The sequence below is a fragment of the Hibiscus syriacus genome, unplaced genomic scaffold (genome assembly GCF_006381635.1).
Source record: "Hibiscus syriacus cultivar Baekdansim isolate YM2019G1 unplaced genomic scaffold, ASM638163v2 tig00110912_pilon, whole genome shotgun sequence".
NCBI classification, from domain to species: Eukaryota; Viridiplantae; Streptophyta; class Magnoliopsida; order Malvales; family Malvaceae; genus Hibiscus; species Hibiscus syriacus.
The window spans coordinates 1,455,833-1,461,594 of record NW_024062911.1 but is presented as its reverse complement, the minus strand read 5'-3'; positions in this window follow the sequence as shown (position 1 = coordinate 1,461,594).

The following is a 5,762-nucleotide window of genomic DNA, read 5'->3' as shown; positions in this document are numbered from 1 at the left end:
GAACTAAGTTTGGTCCCTGACCTGGTTATTCCATCAAAGTTCAAGGTTCTAGATTTTGAGAAGTATAATGGGACCACATGCCCTTCATATCATATCACTATGTATTATCGTCGAATGACTGGTTATGTAGAGAATGAAAAATTATTGATCCACTATTTCCAAGACAGTTTATCTGGGTCTGTATCCAGATGGTATAATCAGCTAAAACGTACTCAAATACGTTCTTGGAGGGATTTAGCTCAAGCTTTTTTGGGTCAATACAAGCACATGACTGATATGGCCCCTGATCGAACAATGTTGCAAAGCATGAGTATGAAGTGCAATGAAAGCTTTCAACAATATTCACAACGATGGAAAGACGTTGCTTCTCAAGTACATCCACCATTGACTGAAAAAGAGTTCACTACTTTGTTCATCAGCACATTAAAATTTCCTTATGTTAATCACATGATAGGGGTTGTCCCTAATAATTTCTCTAACATCATCATAAGTGGAGAAATCATCGAAATGGCTATCAAGAGTGGCAAGATAAGAGGCTTTGACAATACTAAAGTCAAGAAAGAAACTGGGTAAATACAGTGAGGTCTTATTCAGTTAAACATGGTGCCAAACCTTATAGAGTGATCAAGAAGAAAAAGAATGCACAGGGATTTCAATTTCCTCCCTTCCACTGTTCGAGTGAAAAATTACATCCAAAAATGCTCTCAGCCAGATCAATTAATCCACAACTTGATCAATCACAGTGGCCTCCAAATGAGAAATGGACCTATAAGGAAGTTCCTTGGATAAATCAGACTGGAATTCCAAATTGTTCAACTAAGGTTCCTGGTAACCTTAAGGGAAATTTCCAAGACCCTTTAGAGCAAGCAATTCAAAAATGCAAGATAAAAGAAGGGGTTAAGATTCAATGTTTAGAAACCGTTGTTGCAACAGAAACTAATGTAACCAAATCCTACGAAGAATATCGGGCACAAGAAAATGGGAAAAGAAATCAAAAGGCTCACATGGATGTAATTCGAGATTGGCCTATAGGTCTAAAAAAGAATGAGGCAGATATAACCCATAAGACACCTCAGATACATGTATCAGATTTTCCGAAAACCAGTAAGGCAAAGGACAACTTAAGAAATCTGGTTAATATTACCTCAGTTATAGCTGAAATGAGCATTCAGAACCCCCTCGATAACATGAGAGCATTCATTCGTTCAGAACGATCAAAGAAAGTGATAGCCTCGCGAGCGAGAAAAACTCTGAAGGTGTTTCAAGAATCTATTTCAGACTTGTATCCTCATTTGGTTAAAGGTCAATACATCACACCAAGACCAACTAAAGTGACACCAAATCCTTCTGCTCATAGCTATGATCAAGATAGTGTTTGTAATTTCCATTTGGGGGTAAATGGGCATTCTACAGGCAATTGTAGGCCACTGTTAAAAGAAATTGAGATGCTTGTTGACAAAGGGGTTTTGACACAAGAAATGGGGGGCGAATGAAGAAAAGAACCTTGATCCTATTACATACCCAACATTATAGGAATAATGAGGCATGATATATAAACAAGTGGAAGTGTTATCTACCACTGTAGTACCTTTCTACTTTCAGCATTTTATTTGAACTTTTTTTTGTTTCCTTTCTCCGCCTTTTACGCAATAAATAAATTTGTGTTGTTTTTATGGTTATGAGCAAGGAATTAAATTTTAATCTTGAATTTTTTTAGTATCAAGTAGATTAAATATTCTTTTTCAAGAATTATAGATCTCTGGCAAGTGGTAAAATTATATCTTCCATATCCTATCCAACGCCAATTACTTGATTCTTACAAAAAAAACCAAATCCCGACACTACATTTAGCTGAGATTCTGAAGAAATGTCTCTACCTCTTTTTGAGACACCAACTCCAGATGTTTACTGGTTTATGATACTACAATTACACCATATATATAACCTCAAAAGTCACACTTTTGACCTTCCAAATACAAAACCATACAAAAAAAGACCTCAAAAGAACCAAACTTTCAATTATTCGTGAATTTTACTGCAAGAAGAGACGAGATGAGGCATCATGGACCAACTCATTGATGATAATTTTGAGTGATTAGGGCATACTCAAAGAAGAAGGGGAAAGTGATTGATTGAAATAAATATATCATGCATTAATTACATTTTTTCATGTAAATAAAGTTAATCTTGAATATTCACCCCCCCTGTGGATACCTCTTTTTACAAAGGTTTCTGTGTATGAGATGATGAACGTCATTGTTTCATTTATCCTTTAATATATATATATATATATATTCTTTGTTGTCCCCATTTGAGCCTGAATAATTTTTCTTCTAATTCAACCCTAACCAAGGATCACCCTCTACATTGGGGGCAAGGTAAAGGATATTGGCTCACAAGAATAAAGATTGTCAATACAGTTTTATTACGAAGATAAGTTTCCATGAAGTCATGAAAGTTTTGAACTACAAAGTATGTCAAATACAGAGTGCTTGAAGATCAATCCAATCAAGAATAATGGAAAACCTCCAAAATGCAAAAGGAAAATGAGGTGCTCAAAGCAATTGAAGTATTATACTTATCCAGCAAAGAAAGAAGAAAAAAAAGAAAAAAAAAGAAGAAGAAAAAGGAAAATTGAATCAAGATGGGTGACTTATTGAGCCTCAAGTTACAAGGTTGATCAAGTACGAACAAGAAGAGAAAGAAATGCTGAAGATATGAGAAATTGGAAATGAATCCAAAATTTGGCAGTCTAGAGGGATCCAAATGATGGAAAAATCCCCAACAAAGCAGATCCAAGTTAAGCAAGGCAAGATTGATGGCATCAGAATGAATTGATCCTTGGTTTGATTACCCTTAAACACTTATTTGGGCCTTTTTATCCCTTTCTTTCGTAACCATAAGCCATGGCCTACGTTACGTACCTGAAAAGTCCATTCTAATCATACATGGATTTCTAAGTAAAAGATGATATCTTTAGAATTCATTCCGCCTCCCAAGATTGATTTTTATTTGCAAAAATTGGTTTTTAAAATCTTTAATGCATGATATGAAAAATGATAAAGGGGGGTTCAAGATGTAAATTTTTAAATAACATCTTGAAACCAAAGGAGGATTCGAGTTGAAAACCTAAAAAAGGCAGCTCGAATAATGAATGGTGCAACAATGACATAAGAGACGATCTTAATGAAACACCGCACATCCCAAAGATGTTCATGAGAGTCTGGAAACGAGAAGCATCTTTACAAGATGAGCATAACAACCATTTCTTCAAATTAATGGAAGCCCAAAGAGACATATATACTGGACTAACCTGAGAACCTGAGAGACCTTAGTTTACCAGAATCAACCTACACCTCAAATCAGTCAATAATTTTGACACTTGCCATAGGACTATGATTTGTGAATGATTTAAAAGTGTAGTTGATTTATTTGATATTTATTAAACTCATTGTTTATGATCTGATTCTATTGTGAACCTGGGAAGGGCAATACTTTGTAAAATTCTTTCATTCTTCAATAAACAAAGGAGGAAAAAACATTTTGAAACAGGGCAGTCTCAAATGAGAAAGGTCCTTGAAGCAAGTTGATGCCTGTTCTACCTCTGTTATAGAAAAAGAATGAACAAGGCCATAATAATGAAGCACTTCACATTTTTGAAGGCAAGTGGTCCAAAAAGCCAGAAAGTCTGGAGAATTGAACTTGTGACACTCTCATATGACATTATTAACGGCTCATCAAGAAAGATTATCGTTTATCTCATGATGAGGGCGATAAGCATCACCAGACAGATTATTTTCCCCAACCATCAATTCATGTTCTCTAGAAGATTACATCATAAAGCCATGAACAAGTCACTACCTGCACTCTGGTTATACCGTGATGCTGGCTCAAGTCTTGATACATTATTGCTACTTCTTCTATGCCGATCATTTTCTTTGCCAAGATGATATTCATTATATCCTTCAGAAGATTACTGAATTTGAATTTGAGGACTTATGGCACAAAATAAGACATTGGAACAGAATCTACCCTTATAGGCCTTTTATATTGGGTAACATTGGTTACATGATTCCAAAAGATGAGATAACCAGTTTTACTATCAGCCAAACCTTTCCATGGTTCGGGAAGAGTGGGATATTGCAGTACATATTTGGAGAAATAGAAAGACAGTCGTTATAGCAGTCATTGCAAGAAAATGCACCAACAAAAATCCTCGAGTCCATCTTAATGACGTTTATTTCTTCCAGTAAGGTTGTTACATTTGATGCCACTGACAACAAGGTCGAATTCGACAAATCTACTCATCAATTGCTCCAACCAATCATCATTCAGTTCTTGCACATATGTTTTCAAAGATATGCCAAGACAGTAGAAGGTAACCTGTGCATCACTGATTCCAGAGAAAATAGACAAGACATTGATATCACCGGGGAACATGTTTCTAGCAGATCCTCCTCATCGTGTATGGTTTTTAGGGAAACCTAGAAGCATTTCCACCTTATCAGGTTCAAGTGGAGCAACTTTATTCCTTCCAACCCATACTAGATTCCATTTTCGACATTCATCAAGAATATACTTATGGATACTCGAAGATGGCTCATCATCACAAGCTTCAAGAACCTTGCAGATCCTTTCTGTCAATTTGACATTTCTTGTATATATTCAACCTTGTTCTTGGATCTCATGAAGGCCACCATTTTGTCAATGGAAAAGCATCATGTATGGTGCAATGAGAAGGCAGATAAGAGGAAATTGTTATCAATTGGCAGATTATGAATATAGCCCTTTTCAGTGTAGCAACATGAAAATACTTCGAATCTACAAATTCTGGCTCTACATCGAATAAGTACTATGATATTCCAGTCCAAACATTAACTGGAGCAAGTGCCACGTTCTCGTAGTAGAAATAAGGAGACCCAATAGCTTCTTTTGGAAGTGTTCTTTGAGTTATCTGATCTGGTTCGGTAGGAACCACATAACCAATCATTGGATTTGAAAGATGAACATGATCATCTTCATTAAGAAGCTTTTTTTCAAGCTTCCTCTGCTTCTTCCTTTTCCAAAAATCATAGCCAGAGTTTCGTCTTTGCTTGTAATTGGGGTCATTGTATAATTGCTTCATATCTTCTACTGAAAGAAGTGTGTCAGCAGCCTTAGCCATTTGAGCATCATATATAAAATCTGTCAACTCTGTAATTGATGAATTCAGACCACATATCTCCATGGATATTGAAGACTTAACCTCTGAATATCCTATTTTTGTCAAGTATAACAGTTTATTCTTCTCATCAGAATCAGAATTCAGGATTTCCTCGGTATCAGAAGAACTATCAATATCTGTGAAATCATCCTGAAAGATCGCTTCATAATCAGATGAGTCGTTATCAGAATCAACATGTTGCATGGGTGTGGATTTTTCAAGAGCATGTACCATTGTATATGTAGTCTTTCTATTGCATCAGATTACTGTTTGCATAAATTGGTTTCTCTCCCACAAAAAAGTATATTTCAGAGATGGCCTTCACTAAAAGCTGATAAGCCACTGTGTCAGCCTGGAACGGATTACCAAGCTATTTTTACTTCATTGTCTGACTAAATCCCTCCAGATACAGAAAATGGTCACCTCATTCAGTAGACACATATCTCAGACGTTTCTGTCAGAATGATTGAGTACTTCTTAAGTTTGTGACAACATGAAGAGAATTTCTCCAGTTACTTGACAATACTACTGTTTAGTGACACCAGAATGAGAGTATTCA